Raw genomic sequence first — 18,068 nt, 5'->3', positions numbered from 1 at the left:
TTTTTAGTTTATCTTCGATTTTGGTCCAGAATGTTTTGTCATCTGTGTTTGGCCCGTAGACGTTCGTTATGTGTATTGTCTCCTCACCCCTGGATAGGCTTATCAGGATTCTTCCTTCTTCATCTGCATAGGAGTCTCGAAGCGACAGTTTGGCTTTTTTGTTTATTAGTGTGATGACTCCTCCTTTTTTTTGGGCTGCTGGGGATCCTATTATTTGACCTATCCATTTCGCTTTGACACGGTCGATGTCCTCTGCTTCTAGCTTTGTTTCTTGTAGGACGTACACGTCACCATTCAGCTTGGCCAGGTGTTCTAGGACTTTCCTTCTCTTTACCGGGTGGTTAAGTCCTTTGACATTTAACCCCTTCGATGCTCATGACGAGCTCAGCTCGTCATGAGCGCACGGTTTAGCTGTGCTGATGACGAGCTGAGCTTGTCATGAACAATGGTATTTACAGATAGCTCAGCACAGGAGGGGAATACCATCAGCAGCGATGGTGTTATGGACACGATTTTGATGTTGGCCGAAAGTCGGCCCTGCTGGTTCTGTGTCATTCTGTGTGATGTGTCTCGCCACTGAGCATAGCTATTGTGCCTTTTCTGTGCTGGGCCATGGTTAGGCCCTCCCTATCCCAGATTTGGGGTGCTGGTGTATGTTTCCCTTCGATTAGCACTTGGAAGGTTATAGATAAGAAAAGTAAGAAAAGGTTAGTAGAAATGGAGATTCTGTATACCTGATCATCGTGCGTCCCCCCTCGCCTCCCTACCCCCTCCCCCCGTCTTTTGTTTCTTGGGTGTGCGACAGCAAGTTCCCCACTCCATAATTCCCTGGGGCTTATATTAAGTTCTTCCCAGAATTGATTCCAGCTTGGCGACCTGTGGATATGTAAGTATAAACATAAAGGATATGTGTGGTTCACAGCAGATCTTCCGGGATTACTCGTTGTTACCTACTTTTGCCTTAGTGGCCTGAGTTGTCTTTTAGCAGCGTCGCTGCGAGGTAGAAGGCGTGCCCAAACTTGGGCTACCTGAGGTAGAGATGCAGAGGTCTTGGTTCGAGGTAGATTTGGTTACTGAGGTAGTTGCGTATGGCCTCGAGAGAGGCTTGTTGTCAGTTACAGTCATTAGTCCGATTTTTCTGCATTGTCTGGAGAGGCGCTTCTTTTGCGGTTCCAGTGTTTTTGGCCTCCATGTTCTCCGCTGGCGGCCCTAGGATGTATTTCCTTAGCTCATTCGGGTCTTCGAAAGTCGTTGTCCTCCATTTATTAGTGATTCTGAATCTGGTCGGCCCAGCGTAGCTGAAGGTTATGTTATTCCTTCGCAGGGTGTCTCTCATGGCTAGGAAGCCCTTACGGATTTCTACCGTTTGTCGTGAGAAGTCTTGAGTGAGGATTATTTTGTTGCTTTCCCACTTTAGGTTTGGATTCTTCCTGGCTAAGGCGAAGATCGCCTCCGTGTGGTTTGATCGTAGTGGGCAAAGTGAATGAAATAAAACAACCTAGGCACAATGATATTACAATAGTCAAACTGGAAGATAATAAAGAGGTGGGACTACGCATGATCAGTTTCTAGCATTTAATATAATATAATATATATATCTCTTAATTTTGCCACTTTTTACATTTGTGATTTTTGTGAGATAATTTGTATTGTGATGTTTATATTATGTTTTGTTAATTGATTTATTTTAAGTATTGACCTCTATGTATTGTGATGTATTAATTCAAAGTTTTTATATATATTAAATGGTTCCAAGTCTTTTCTAGTTTTAACATGTATATTATTAAATGCTAGAAACTGATCCTGTGTAGTCCCACCTCTTTATTATCTTCCAGTTTGACTATTGTAATATCATTGTGCCTAGGTTGTTTTATTTCATTCACTTTTCCATGACCTAGGACTGGTGCTTTCATTCCTTCAGGGGGTCCTTGATAATTAATCACATCTTGATTGTAGTGGGCAGCATATGATTGGCCTTGGGCCTTTACCTTGGGGCGGTTTCAGGGCTGGCACTCTGTATGCCTTGTCTATCTCAAACTGCCTCTCGAAATTGAGGCCTGTTAGCTGCGGTATTATGTCTTCCAGCATGGTTGGACATGATCCTGTCTTGTCCTCTGTGCCTTCTGGGATGCCCAGAATACGGATGTTCCCCTTTCTCGCCCGGTCGTCCTGTTCGGCCAGTTGTCTTTGCAGCGCTTTAGAGATTTTGGCGTTTTCTGTTAGCATCTTGTGGCTGTTCTGTGATGCATCTTCGATGTCACTAATGCGCCTCTCTGCCGCTTCTATTCTTGAGTTGGTACTGTGTAGGCCTGCCCTTATCGCAGTTAGTTCCAGCTGCATATTGGCTATGGTGATTTTTGTCAACCCAGCTAGTTCCTTCCCTTTATTGACCTTCTTTAGGATCATGTCAATTGTAGTTTCGTTTCTGTTTTTCATTGGTGATTCTGGTGACTCTTTCCTTGGTTTTTTCGTGTTGTTGCTGTTTTTCCCGTCATGGTTTGCCATTTCTGCTAGACCTCTTCTTGTTTGGAAGCTTCCTAGTCGGCCTTCTTTTTGGACTGTCTTTGACGTTCTGCTTAGCTGTCTCTCCTGTGCTGTAGGGTTTGTTCTGTATCTGCTCGGCTCCCTGATGCTCCTTGTTCTCGTTTTGGCCTTTGCTCCTGCCACTGCTTATCTCTGGTGTGCTCTTTTGGGTCTGTAGTGGCTCTTTTGGTTGTGCTGCTTTTCTTGGTGGCTCGGTTGATACTGGCGTATAGGGCTGTGCTTCGAGGCCCTCTTGGTGGTGTTGATGCTGCTCTGGGTTGGGGCTACTTTGCCAAGAGACCTGCTTCGTCTCTCTGCAATTGAACAGTTCGCTCAAATTAGCTACTTGACCGTTCCCTTGCTGGTGCGTTGCTTGGCGCTTCCTCGAAGCCTGTTCGCCGCTTCGTTTCGTTTTCCGTCTGTGGCTTGTTCCCTCTCTTATTGTGGCCCTCTTATTTGCGATTCTAGCTCTGCCTCCCTGTGCGTGATCGGCTATGACGTTCGAGCATTCGTTTTCTAGCCAAAGATGTCCGCCACTAGCTTAGCTTCTTTTTCGCTTCTCTGATGCAGTATGGCGGTTCATGCAGATCGAGGGCAGGTGTGCTAGCTAGCTGTTAATTTGTCTGCTCTTTTCCCTCCTGCACTTCTAGCTTCCTTAGTCGTACTTTCTGCCTCCCAGTAGCGCGCGATACCTGGTGAGAGCACCTCGCGTTCTGTCCAAAGATGGCCGCGCCCGTTGTTGTGATCCTGTGTGCGATCGGCGGCGTTGTACAATTCAGCCTCTGAAGTACAGTAGCGTCTCTTCGCTCTTTGGCTTGTGCGTTCCGTTTCTCTCCTGCTGTCGCTGTCACCACCTCGTCTTTGCTCCACCGGTAGCCCTCGTTGCTCGTGTTTTGCTGGTTGTGGGGTGGACGCCTGGTGTTCTCCTAAGATGGCGGCCTACACCTAGCTTTCGGTTCCTAGCCAAGATGCCTGCCGCCGGCTTTAGGTTTGTTTTCACTCTAGCTTCTTTTGTCGTCCCTTCTGTCTCCCAGCGCGGTCCCTGGTACGGGTGGTGGCAACGTCTCCTGTTTTGCCCAAAATGGCCGCGCCTGTTGTTGGTTTCGCTTTCACCTGCTCGCGGCTGCCTCTTGCCGATTTGGTCTTAGATTTATATCTCTGGCTCTTTTCGTGTCTTACGCCATGGTGTGGCTGGCTGGTGGTCCGAATGTGTGTCCACCGGTACTTCTGCCGTGCTTCCACCGCTTGCTCCGGGTCGTTCTTCCGCTGTCACAGCATGGCCGATCCGCCCATCCCCGTCTCGTATGTGAAACCCCTTCTTTGTCTTGCTTCTCCTTAGTTGTGAGGCTTCTTTTTGGGCTCTTTCAGCTCACTCGTTGTTCCGATGACCAGGGCTCTGCTTTAGATCTGGGTCGGACTTGTCTGGTTGATCTGTTTCCCGTTTTTTCCCCCCGAGGCTATGGAGGCAAAAGGACCTAGGCACCCGTCCTCATTGCCGTCCAAGCCATGCCCACGATATGAAGTTCTGTGCTGCAGATGGTTAAACACATGGTTAAACACATCCTGATTCCTGGTCAGTATGCTGACATTTCTCATATGCTCCAAACTGTCACTCATATGGCCCCAAATGTCATTAATTTCTCCATAGCCTTCACTTTTTTGTCCCCAAATTGTCACTCCCATGGCTTCACCTGCAGGTCACTGGGAGGAGAGATGTTTCACTGAGCTCAGAGATGCTTCTGGCGTTTGTGCCGTGCTGCCATGTGCACCAACGTGAATCTGCAGTAGCACAGCCAGCCGCGTAATGGATTTCATGGCACCATTATGGACAAGCTGATTAACTCTGAAAGGCCAAAATAAAAAAAGAGGGGCTGCCTCCTTGCTATGTTCACATGGGCCTTGGCACAATTTAACATTCATATCAGTTGTCAAAGGATGAATTGTCTCATAAACATTTGATGAAAAATACTATTTTTGAATCTGACTATGGCCAGATAAGAACACACTGACAGATGAATTATGACTGTTATCTGATTTGTTCATAATTAAGTTTGCTGCTAAAGGGTCTTGGGATCAAATGTTTTTAACTAGTATTTTTAAATTGTTGTTTTATGAGAAGTTTTTATTATTTTAAACTGTATTCCTTTTTGCAATGATCAAGTGACTGATCGAATAAATATTCTTCTTACTATTATCTATTGGATGGTACTCTCTACAGCTGAAGGATGACAGGCTGTCCTGCTTGAACTGCAATTTGCGACACACAGATACAACAGACGCATTGACCGACTAAACTATCATATTAAAGCTGGGGGAAAAGCTCCCTTGGATGTAACGAACAAGGATGGGGGTGGGGGGAGACCAGCCCTTCCAAAAGCTGAGCTGGAATCGCATCACCACCTCTTATCCTTCCAAGGCCAATAAAAAGAGTACCGGTGTCGCTAGGTAATAACTAATGTTACTATTCAAAGTTCTTTGAAACCCAGACCACGGAATAAAATGCTATAAAATGAAAGGTAATAAATGACTAATCAGATACCCTGTTGGCAACGTCGGTTGCCTTGCTGTCATTTACCTGCCTTGCGGGGGGGCCTCCTTACCCGGAGCTCGTGTCTTTCCGGCTCTGGGCTGCTTGACCTGGCCCGTATCTCCCTGCTCTCCTCCCGCTGCCACAGCTGACTTTCATCTCGCTCTGCGGCCGCTGTGCGGGGGAGAGCGCTGTCACCAGGGACTACAGGCTCCAGCCTGCAACGCGGCCGGAAGCTGCCAACGCCAGGAACGCGCCAGGAGGCGCTTTAAAAACACCCTCTTCCTCGGTGGAGCTGGGGACCCTGTTGGCAACGTCGGTTGCCTTGCTGTCATTTACCTGCCTTACGGCGGGGCCTCCTTACCCGGAGCTCGTGTCTTTCCTGCTCTGGGCTGCTTGACCAGGCCCGTATCTCCCTGCTCTCCTCCCGCTGCCACAGCTGACTTTCATCTCGCTCTGCGCCCGCTTTGCGGGGGAGAGCGCTGTCACCAGAGCCTACAGGCTCCAGCCTGTAACGCGGCCGGAAGCCGCCAATGCCAGGAACGCACCAGGGGGCGCTTTAAAAACACCCTCTTCCTCCGCGTCGCGGGAGCGTCCCGGGAGAAGCCCGGGACAAGGGCGGGACAATCTATGACAGTCATAGACAGGAAGAGGCAGGGCTGGGCCACATACCCTGGCCAAAATTGTGTCTGGTCCCTCGGAGTTTAAGGACATTCGTATCCGGTAAAGTGTCGACCTAAAATATTGTAATATACTTGTTTGTACCGTATCGGATACATATTCGGTTGTATTTTCATCCCAATATTATTAACTTAGGCCATAGGATAAACTATGCCAAGTGGCACAAAGGAGAAATTCACATCGGGGGTAGGCCCTATTGATAATTACTTGGTGAAGATGGTAAATAAAATCAATAACGACAGGAGGGCCTCTGTGGGGAGGGGTAGTCCTCCCAATTCTACCCAAGATCCCCCTATCCACTTGGAGAACCCGCCAGAGACTGTTACCACTGAAATGGATCTCACTGGGGTAACCATGGTGGTAGCCCAGGATCACACCGAGCCCCCAGTAGTAGACTTGAATATAGCAAGCAATGACAATGAAGAAGCACTGCCTATCACTAGACCTGTTAGAAATTGCAGGAAACAACAAAATAAAAGGGGGGGAAAGCATTCTAAAAGAAGGGTAGATACCCCCTTACTAGCACAGAACATCACAGATGACTCTACTAAAGTACAGGATGAAAGCAATGTGGCTAGTAACACAGTAAGTCCAGATCAATTTTCTGAACTACTTCGCTCTCTCGAAGCCAAGTTTGAAGCGAAATTAGAACAGTACATACAACCCCTAGTGCGTAAACTCGACAGTGTCACTGCCGAAGTAAAAAGGTTAGGAGGGCTGCTGTCTAAACATTTATCAATGGCTGACAGCACTAAACAGGCGGAGAAGGGCACAGGAGGGCCAGAGCAGGTAGTTAGAGGAGGGTCAGAGCAGGTAGTTAGAGTTGAAAACCAGCAGCACTACCCAGCATACAATTAGAACTGACCCAGTCACATCAGCCCCTACCACTGCAGTGAGTGCAGTCACACGACCAACAACAGGGCCTGATGTCACATCTAGCATTAATCCGGCAAGGAGAAGTAAATTTATAAACCTTCCTCCGGAGTGCACCCCCTACGTAGTTGTTTTAACCAATGTTCCTGTCCATGATATGCAATGTGCTCAGACACCTGAGGAATCGCACGACTCCCTTAAAAACAAAACTGTGTCGTGGTTGAACAGGAGGTGTGGTTTCCCTATAAATTTTGCCCCTGACATCATAACAACTAGAAGGGAAAATTGGATTGAGTCCTCCAGAAAGACGTGTAATGGGGTCTGCGTAATTGTAAATGTCAGACACCCACAACATGTGGCCACAGTTCTGTTAAGGGCAGCCTCCATGACGTACGATGCTAACAGTATCTGTGTGCGACCTCTTGGTTTTTTTTATAATCATCTTACAAGAGTGCCCCCACATAGCGCGAGAATGAGACCATATACTCCTGTCTTGGCCCAGACGCCGGGTTCATTCCATAGACCCGGTGGAGAGAACTATTTTAACTATGGGCCTAACATTGCTACACATAACAGATTTGATGTACTCTCTGGCTTAGAACTGTGCGATTGACGAGAGGCTGGTGAGGGAACAAGAGAAGAGTCTCTCACAGGCTTGGTTTCCCAGGCACCTGATCACCTTAATTTGATTCCTCCCGCCAACCATTGTAACCCCGAAACTATGTGTAATAACGGTTAAGATGTTAAGCTGGAACGTTGCTGGCTTGCGTTCCAAGACAGAGGACTGCAACTGGTTAAATTTTGTTAGGCAACATGATATTGTGGCTCTCCAAGAGACATGGGATAAGGACTGTGACTTTTGGATAGATGGTTTCACCTCGTATTTTGTCCCTGCACTAAGATCGTCAGCCGGGAGAGATAGAGGGGGACTTGTGCTATTGGTATCTGTGAATGTAAGGGGGAAAGTTAAAAGGGTAGACTGTGCCTCATATAATTTTCTTATCCTGGAACTAAATCTCACAAATAACACTAAAATAATTCTAGTGAACTGCTATAATTCACAGCAAGGGGATTCCCCAAATGAACATTTGGTGTGGTTGACTGAATTTTTAAATAATTATAATGGAAAGCAAACCACTTTCTGCCAATATATTTTGATGGGTGATTTTAATGTGCACTTATGTAGTCAGAAATATCTATTAATTGATAATGACGGGTCAGACTTCACATCCCAGCAACATTTTGAGCATTCCAACAAGGGTGAAGCTCTGGAGAAACTCCTGTCTAATAACGATTTGTTTGAAGCAGGGTTTTTCGACAAAAGTACCCGTGTTGCCACATATATAGGCAGGGATTGTGAAACAATAATTGACTACATATTTCTTTCTTCAGGACTTTTAAAATATGTTGTTTCCTATAATGCTATACCGTCTTCTTTTAGTGACCACAATCCAGTGGTAATTGAGTTGATAAATGTTTTTTTTCTTTTAAACAAAATCGTTCTGCCACTGGCTGTAGTGGAAGTTAAAGTCAAAGACCATGGGAGGAGGTTAAAATGGAGTAAGGTGGTCCCAGAGGACTTTTTTAACACCATCCTCATTAAGCCTGCTCACGACCTAAACATCTGTGGAGATCCCCTCTCAAATGGGGTGGAGAGAATAACCTCTTATGAAGCTATCTGCTCCCAAGTAGCCAAAGAACTTACGCCCAAAAGTCGACCAACTAAAAATAATCCGGTAAAGGGCTGGTTTGACCATAAATGCACCAAATCCCATAATCTCCTTAAAAAAGCTCTTCAGGAGCTACCAAGGAACAAAGCTCGGGTTGCTCAGCTTAGAAGAGAGTACACAAGAGCAGTACAGGAAAGGAAAAAAAGAAATTAAACATGATGCATGGGCTGAGCTTATGGATAAAGCAACCCTAAAAGATAGTGCAAAATTCTGGTCTATTATTAATACGCCCCTGTTTTCCAACACTCAAAATAATGTTTTAGAAGTAAATATAGCAGAGGAGGACTGGTTGAGCCACTTTGAACAAATATATGGAAGTCATCTAGAGCTAGAAACCTTTGTGGCCCCAGCCTCAGAACCTCCTGTCATGCCAGTAAGATTTCATTTAGCGGAAGTTGTTAAAGCAATTGAAGGCTCAGCAGGACAAAAGGCACCAGGCCCTGATGGGGTTCCCTCAGATATGTACAAGGCAAACCTGTTGTACTGGGCAAATATCTTGACTAACGTCTTTAATACCTCGGCCTGTGTAGGATTCCCTAAATCTTGGTCTCGATCAACAATAATCCAAGAAGGGCCAAAGGGGAGACCCTAGATGCTATAGGCCCATATCCTTGCTGGACTCCTCCATAAAAATCCTGGGGAAGGTTATTCTAGCAAGGATAACAGGGTTGGCTACTGACAATAACATACTGTCAGATGCCCAGTATGGCTTTAGAGCGGGAAGGAGCACGGAGGACCAATGTCTTAACCTACACCTAATAATAGCTAAATACACAAAGGCGGCCAGGGGCTCTATTTTTCTGGGTTTCATGGACCTGTCCACGGCCTTCGACCTAGTCAATAGGTCAAAGCTGTGGACAATGCTCCTGGAGCTAGGCCTTGATCGGCCTCTTGTGTATTTTCTAGCCGAGTTGCACAAAGACTTAAATGCCTCAATTAGGATGACGAATGAAGGGAAATGCACGTCAAGTTTTAAGTAACGATATTTATTAAGCGCGGTTGCTGCCTGCAGGCGTCCAAGTCCGGTAGAGGGGTGCGACAGGGATGCATCTTGGCCCCCATGTTGTTTACGCTGTATGTAAACTCGTTGGAGGTCACCCTGTTATCAGCAACTCCAGACATCCCACGCATGGGAGGTACACCGGTTCCGGTGCTCCTATATGCGGACGGCGCTGTTCTATTAGCAAGGACCCCGCTAGGCCTGCAAAGATTGCTAGACTCATTTGGGGATTTTATGAAAAGCCTGGATCTGGTGGTAAATAATGGCAAATCTCACGTCATGTCACTGGGTGCCTCTAAAAATAAAGTTAAGTCCTTTTACTGTGGCGGAGAAGTAATCACCAGAGTGAAGGTATTTACCTATTTGGGAGTCGTTTTTGATGATATGGGTTCATGGTCCCCACAGCTCTCAATAAAGGTAAATGCAGTGAGAAGTTCTTCAGCCGCAGTGTTAGGTTTTGCTAAAAGGCTGGGGGGGAAACCCTATGAGGCGATTTTGGCAATCTATAAAGCCAAGACCATATCTATCGCAAGGTATGGGGCATCAATATGGGGATTTACCAAACCTGACCCCATCCAAACAGAGGAAAACAAATTTCTACGGTCCCTCCTAGGCCTCCCGCAATCTACAGCTACCCACTCTGCTCATCTTGAATTGGGGATAGGTTACATAGCAGACATAATTAAAATTGCCCCCATTCTGCTATGGATCAAAATCTGGCTGAATCCGAACCTTTCCCTAAATCATAAGATCCTAAAGGACTGTATCAACCTTGACAATAGGAAAGAAATCCAGTGGTTGTCTTATATAAAAATGTTAGCCATGTATATGGGGCGACCTAAGATCTTTTCCAATCCAGAATCTTTATGCAAGGCTGACCTAGAGTCTGTAAAAATTAACTTTATTAAGTTAAGGGAGGCAGAGCGGGAAGCAGTAGAACTAGGTAAAACATTGGTTAGGGCCCATGTTTTGGTTACCTTGTCAGTAGCGATGGCACCTTATCTGTCCATAGTGACAAATTATTTTCATAGATGGCTACTGACAAAATTCCGGCTCAACCAAATACACACTGTACTTTGGGATTTGGAGGGCTGGAGTAGACCTGAAGATGCCGCCCGTGTAAATGTGACGATTTCTCTCCCCAAGACACCCTGCACTTTATGATTTTTGTCCTTTGTACCATGATGCCAGGAAAAGGTTTATCCTTCCATTACTAATGAAAATGAATTTTATCCAGTGTAAACCTGCTTTATTGTTTTTACAACTGTTGGAATCCCCGGTAACTATGTTTTGTGTCGCCAGCTTTCTTGCCGCGTCTGTAAGAAATAAGAGGAACAGACAGAAAGCCGCACTAGAAATCCAACTCTCCTAATACAATGACAATGTATCCCAATCAATTGCTTTAAATCTAGAAATGATTGTTAATGTTGTTTTAATTAATTTGTACTGTATTTTTATCCTGTATAATACATTTTTTACTAATATTTTTAATGTCTTTCGTACATGTATAGCATACTTTTATGATTGTAAGTAACCGAATAAAGTGGTTTGACTTGACTAATTAGATACTTGACCAATTCACAGAGGCATTTTCATTACTAAGCATACTTTTACTGCCCAAAATGACTGCGTTTCGGCATTCAAATTTTAACAAAAGATTACTTAGCAGGCGTAAATGTTTTTACTACTGGGTAACTGTGTGCCTCAAGGGCTTACAAATGACAAAGTCGCGAACACCTTTGAATGGGCGTAACAAAGAGTGATTTTCCTGGGGAGTTTGTGAACAACTGCAAACCTGCAAGTTTGTGAGCATTGCACACTTCTCTCCAACCTCCCAGAACGGGTCTCTAGAGGCCTAATGGCCAGAGCGGCCGACTAAACGCTGGAGAACCGGGTTCAAGTCTGGTGGGAGGCTCAAACATCTTGTTATTCTAGAAATCAGTTAATCACCCCGTGCCTAAAAATGAATGTGCCCCTATGTAATGCAAGGTGCTCAGGTAAAGCGCTCAGATACCTTCGGTCGAGTTTGTGCTATATAAAACTGCAAAAATAAAGTGCTTGAGTGAGTCGACTCTTTTCTAGAGTGGGATGAGGGCAGAAGCCCGCCAAACTTAATGGAATTGTAGGCGAAGGTGTTTCACCTCCAAGAAAAATGTTTATAATGAAAAAAATAAAGGTCCATTGACAGAGAACTGCCTTTCCCCAGGGCGGTGTTGCACAACGCTTACATCTCAACTCTTGGGACACGGCATCTCCGTAAAGTGGCCCACGAAGCTCCCAGCAGTACACCTGGAAACCTGCCCCTAATGCTGCATTTTAGGCGTGCTGTTGCCACTGCTTGTATTAGAAATGTGTAAGTTTACGCCTGAAGTACCACTGCAGCTAAAGATTTACTGTTGCTTTCTGTGAATCTAGTTCCTTCAGCTCAGGAGACGCAATATACAATTCGGAGTTGAGGGTAAAAGTTGGTCGGAAAAAGACATTAAAAATGAATGAATGCGTGCATGAATGGATTGAGTATGTATATAGTACTGCGAACTTAATTGTTTCAAGGCGCTTCTTGCCTCCGGGGCCATAAATAAAAGGGGCTGCGCTTTCACTTTCCTCTCTGACCCATTCAAGGTTCTCCCAGAGTGGCACAAGTACCCCTCTACACCATCTTTAAAGGGTGGGCCCGGCCCCCAATTCTTCAGTGAGTCGATGACGTTGCAGCGAGTTGCGCGCCTGTCTGAGGCGGTGGGGGACAGGAACAAAACACGTTACATGCCCAGTTGAGATCGGCGGCAGAGCAGAGATTGGCTCTGAAAGCAAGTGCCAGGCAGCATTCCCATCAATATTCCTGAGCCCCCACGGCGCCTTCCTTTCTTGGGCCTTCCCTCCACTTTGAAGCTAGGGAGGGGGCAGGTGGAGGCTCCAGGGGGGTGGCATAAGATAGCACATGGGTCTGTAGACACATTCTGCCGGGGAACAACAGGAGACAGCGGGGGCAGAGCTCCCCTTGTCTGAGGCAGTAAGCAACTAACTTTGGAGTCACCACCACGGACCCTCCCCCACCCTCATTCCATGGAACAGGGTGGTGGGGGCTCGGGGAGGCCGCAAGTGAAGCTGGAAAACTGCATGCAAATTCCAGTGGGGAGGAGGGGAGCGACAGATGCGGCGGCCCATCCCCCGCCCGCTCCTTCAGGCAGCAATCCGAGAGGAAAACCGTGAGCCGGGCGCGCTCCTGACAAGCCCTCTCCAGCCAGCCTCACTCCCCTCCCGGTGCAGAGGGGCCCGAGCTGCTCCCTCCCGGCTTCCGTGGAGGTCGCAGGCGAGTCCTCCCCGGCGCAGGGGCCGGCGGGAACGGCTCCGGCACTTTCTGAACTTTCGGAAAGTTCCTCCTCACCTCGCGCCATCGGATTTAAAGTTCGCGGCACGGACCATGGTGGTGGCCCCAAGGACAGACACTCACGGCATGGCCCCGGGACTGGACCCTTGAGGCTCGGGAGAAGGAGCTCTGAAGCTGCCAGGTAGGCACGCCACCCCGCGCCTCTACACATGTGATCTGCGTGTTATGTGCTGCGCGATAGCCTGGTTGACTAAGGTCCCGGCGACAGCGCAGATGTACGTGTGTAACCCTTGAGGGCACAGGTCCTAAACCTGGTAGAGCAGAGTCAGTCACAACTTAAATGGTACACGTGAGGTAAACATGGACAGTCTACTGATGCAGGCATCACGAGCTGCAGACTGGGCGCTCTTCAAAAACGCACTCTTGGGGTTTGTTGTGCTTTTTCCCGCATGGTGGGACTTCTGTCTTTGATTTCATACGTATCATACATACCTCACTTAGTCGCTACACTACTGCAGACATAGCGATGCATGCGAGCGGAGGTAACTTATCATTCCTCCCTTCAGCAGCAGGTTGTTTAATAAAAAGAGAACAGTATTGCCAAGGACGAAGATAATTCAGTTTGTGCTGTGAGTTATAAAACGGTTCCATCAGTAAATATGCCAGTTTTGTGTACTGTTGATACTGAGTTAAGTTAACTAAGCGCGTCTAGTTCGGAAGGTACCAGAGCTCCGAGATGAAGCGAATTGTCTAAGGTCACACATTGCGGGAAATTTGTCTATTGAAAACGACCAGCGAGTTGCAGTGAAAAGTTCGATCGCCTGCAGGGTAAGCCAACCCTTAATCTTTGAGAGGTCAATACATAGGGCGCCATCTAACTGTATGACAGTAAAGCATGTTGCTCGCAAAGCTATAAAGTAGCACAGATGTGACAGTAGGCGCTCCATATAAATAATATATCTATATTGCACAGGATGCACTGAAAGGCCAGAGTATGTCCACAGCAGTCTCTCTTAAAATCCCGCTTTTGAAGCCTACCATTGCCGATTATGTATAACGTTTTTAGTCCACGTGATAACTGAATGCCCCCCCCCCCCTTCCCGCCCGTAATTCCGACACCTAGTGTGCAACTTTCGTATGTTAGGGCCCAACGCACTTACAGCCAGATGCACACACGTACGGATGCCTGATCTCGCCTCCTGGGGGCGGGTTTGTACCCCACCTGCCTTGAGAATAAATACAGGCTGATCTTGGGCTAAAACTCTGATGCCGGTGGCTGACATTGCACAGGTGCCACCCAATTCACCGTGATTTCCTATGGAGCAAATAAGGAGCTGCGAGATACATTGCAGATTCACACCGACTGCCTTACACTAACTTTTCAAAGTTTAACTGCTGCAAAGCTGAAGGTGCCCAGAGAATCTTTAGGATGCATTTGGCCAAACGGAGTTTATGCTTTGCTAAGTGGATCTTAAAAATGGCCGGGAAAGGGATCTTTCTGAATCCCACCCAAAGCGGCTAGTAAGAATCTGGCATGCCCAATTTGCTTCAGAAGAAATCTTTGTGAAAAAGGCCCATTGTTTGCTTGGCGCTTATGCCGCGGAAGACCATTTCTAAGCACTCATGAGGAAGTTTCCTCGAGTGTTTTTAGAAAGCCTTGTTTTGGGATGTCAGTGTTTGTTGTAGTTCCAAGAGGCCCATTCGAGGAGGGCGTTTTATTCAATGAATCTTTGGTGGGGAATGGGGTCTTTACAAAAGGTTCTAGATACGATGTATTCGGTTTGCTGGGCTTTGCTGTCAGACGGAGCTCCAGACATTGCTTACATTTACACTTGCTCATACTTAGACACGTGCTTGCTTGAAGTCTACATGTATGTTCAGAGGCTGTGTTTTGGGAGCATGCTCTTCCTTAATGATGTATTTTGTCATTTTGCACCTCTGCATGGCGTTTGGCAGCATGACCACTCTTGCTGTCACATATGGTGAATAATAGCTTTGGACGGATTCTTCCTCGTGCGACAGAGAGCACCAGGCCACCGCCCGACCCCATCGCTGCTATAGAAAGAACCATGGATGCTACTTAACTCCAAGCGCTCTCTCCTCCGGCACTTTTATTCTGCTCCGCCCCGCGCAAAAATCCTTTTTGAAGGCACAGATCAATACCTGATATGCTAGTAAAGAAATTCGTTTGGCGAGTGCCCGGCCTAATTATCGGATAATACACATTCAAAGCTGGCTTGGCCGACTTAGCCATTCATCCTTTTGAAGTCGATAAAGTGCGTTCCACAGACGAGTGAAAATAACAGCTGTTAATGAGGAGCCCTGCTAAGAGTAGCTGTTCTCGGGCATTCGCTATGTCTCGTGCCCGACCCCCTCCCTCTTGGGAGGTCTCTTCTAGACGTCTGTGTATAGGACTAGATTCTACAGGCCCATTCGGTTAGTGACGGAGTGAGCCCCATCGCTGCTTCCAAGGTAACAGGTATTCAGTCGCCCAGTTAGAGAACTTGCAAGGGTAATTCATGTCACATTTTGGGGAGCTTTGGCGAAGGGCGAAAAGAATAACAATCTAACAAAAGTTAAAACTAACGTTAAACCAGCATTGGCAAAATCAACAAATCTGGCTTGCATTTTGCGTCCGGACAAAAATATTTTTAAACAGCTTGCTGCAGTAAATAAAAAAAAAACGTGATTGCTTCCCGTATACATGCATGTGTGTTGATTCAGGGTACTTTTGAGATTAAAAAAGTCCCACATGCATTGCAATGCAAACACTTCATAAGAGGCAGCCTCCTCCATGTATATTTTGCACTGATGTAACCATGGCCTCTGAAATTATGCGGTAGGGGAGGAATACATTTTCTGATAACATCACCATCATTTTGTTATTTTTACTCATGTTAGCACTGTATGTGCAAATGTTTCACCAAATTAATACGAATTTAGCATCTAAACACACCAATAAGCAACTGAAAGGCGACCAGTCAACTTTTGTGAAGGACCTTCAGCTGCACAGCAACATGTGTTGCTGTTTTAAGAAAAAATTAAACCTGTGATCTCTTTGAGCTAGAAACAAAGTTATCTTTTGTTACTATCTGCAGATTCAGCAGCAGATGATGGATTATGTGGCAAAGTCTTCATTATGTGGGACAAACTACAGAATCACATCATTCCAGTGGCCCGGAGTATGACCGTATATGGCTTTCATCAATAATACATTCTTTCACTCCATTGACAAAGTCCCTTTCAAGTGTTAAATGTAGAAGAGAGAGTTTTATAGAGAGGAACATTCAAAGTGGCAGAAGTTTTTGTTGTAAAAAAATAACGTGTTTATGAAATATCCTGCAACTTTTTCGAAAAAATAACATGCTTTGTTTATTACGGGAATATTTTCAACAAAAAGAAAATGAGGCGAACATTTTGCTTCTCAAGAGAAAACACATCCACTGCTGTTACCTAGCAGGTGGAAGCTGTTTTTTATCTTTAAGTATAGATAGTACTACGAACAATCCATCTTTATTGACGAGTAGACGGTTATACCTCAAATGAATACTGAAGCAGGCTAGAGTTGTCCATACTTTTGTGTTCAGTTTCGACACGTCTACAATTGCTGTGCAACCCCAGCCCCCATTATATTGACTGCCATGCAGTGATCCAACACCAGGTGCCCAATTCTCCATACTTAGCCTGTGGTCAAGCTGGCGGCATAGAAGTAACTGGCCCACGCCAAAAAGTGCTCTTCAGTCGAGTCACTTCTTTCAGACAACAAACAGCACTAGGCATGCAGGGACTTGTAGGCCTCTCGTTAGAATGGGGAAAGAGAAACTACAAGTCACAGCACACTTAGTGCTGGTGACTAAATACACAGGAATGCCTGAAGATCACCCTCATCAAATGCAGCAGGATGACAGCTTTAATCATTCACCCAGAAACCATCAACAGGACAACATTCTTTCCCTTCATCTCCAGTTGCGACGAGAATTTGCGAGTAAACTAAATTGTGCAAAACTGAATTTTGGTAATTCTCTGGTGTGAGCAGTAGAAATGCCCATACTTTGCTCCACGTCTGATACACCATTTTCCTAGTTTCGAGAAGTTGGTGGTGGTAAAGTACTCACTACCATAAAAAGGTGGGCACTCAACCAAATACATTTTTATAATGTTTCTAGTTATGGTTGGCTGGTGCTTGTATTTCAGGTGTAAAGCATGATGAGAGCACTGGAGCCGAAAGAAGTTTGGTTGGAGGGGGCGGAACCATCCCCAGCATCGGGGTAATCGAGACTGATGTTTGCCTTACACGAAGACTTTTTATTTAGTAGTTATTGCTGTAGCCATGTAAAACCCCGGAGAGGGTTACAGTGCTGTACATTAATGTTCAACTTACAAAAATACTCATGTACAGTAGCAGAGTATACATATGATCCATACACAGCAGACAGCAGAGAAGGCAGTCAAAAACAAACTCACAGCTTGAGAGTTACAGAAGATGAAGACCAGGCAAAGTTAAGAGTGAAAGAAAGAAAAATAAAAGCATTAAAACATGATTTCAGCTAGCATCACCACTGACAAAGTTTCCAGAGGAGGCACTCTAAACTAGGGTGTGAGCACGCATGAGCGCGGGAAATGCATTATTTCTGCATTCTGCACCCTAGTAAAGCCTGTCAGGGGAGGGGTGGTGGTAAGGGGGTTCTCATTGCCGTTCCTTCAGCAAGATTTCCCAAAGAATCCAGTTCGGAGAAGACGCCTTTCTTGCGAGGTAAAAAGGGGGATTTCTCACGGCTGGCTTCACCCATAGAAAACAGAGCGCATTTCAAGTCTATGGAAACCGTCAAAGAAGTGAATCGCTCGGCCCCGGCGAGAATACGTTAAAACTACGCTCCCTTGAGAGGAATACACGCCCCCTCGCACTACGAGCAAAAGAAAAGAAACACAGAAAAGGGACTGGTCATGCTGACATAAACAAAAGACTGAAGGCCCAAAGTAAAAGCGAGCATGTGGAGTCTTTTGCACCCCCCCTGTCTTCTCTGACCTTCTTTAAGTGGAATGTTTGGCAAATCTGTTTGTTTTGCATAACCCTCCAATTTATAAAGTGTCTCTGGGCGAAGGAGTAATAAGGGTCTTATTTAACGATTAGCTAGCAACACCAAACTGGCATCACATTAAATGCCCAAACCAGGCTCCCTGTAACACCATATTTCAAAGTTTGTACATTTCTTTCTCTCAGTTTTAACCCTTGGACTTTGGTTTTGATAGTTATTAACCACTCTACCTGGTTGACAGAATCAAAAAGGTATAAACCTGTGAATAAACATGTAAAATGGAGAATATTCCAGCCAACTAGCTAGAACATGCCTTTATTGGTTAAAAAAGCCTATACTAGAATATGGGAGTTTAAGCTGTATGGCGGAA

The 18,068-nt window shown here is 45.9% G+C and overlaps 1 protein-coding gene across 1 annotated transcript in view; it reads left to right on the top strand.

Annotated features, from left to right (window-relative positions):
• The first annotated feature begins 12,321 nt into the window (after nucleotides 1-12,321).
• The window catches only part of GLI2 (GLI family zinc finger 2), a 268,813-nt gene continuing 263,066 nt past the window's right edge, over nucleotides 12,322-18,068 (top strand). The window contains exon 1 of the mRNA XM_086957103.1: nucleotides 12,322-12,843. The gene's annotated coding sequence lies outside the window, so the exon portion shown is untranslated. The remainder of the gene's footprint in view (nucleotides 12,844-18,068) is intronic.

Source organism: Lissotriton vulgaris, chromosome 2_1 (assembly GCF_964263255.1).
Source record: "Lissotriton vulgaris chromosome 2_1, aLisVul1.2, whole genome shotgun sequence".
In the NCBI taxonomy this organism is placed as follows: domain Eukaryota; kingdom Metazoa; phylum Chordata; class Amphibia; order Caudata; family Salamandridae; genus Lissotriton; species Lissotriton vulgaris.
The sequence above is the reverse complement of the archived record's forward strand: the minus strand, read 5'-3'. Positions and strand labels throughout refer to the sequence as shown.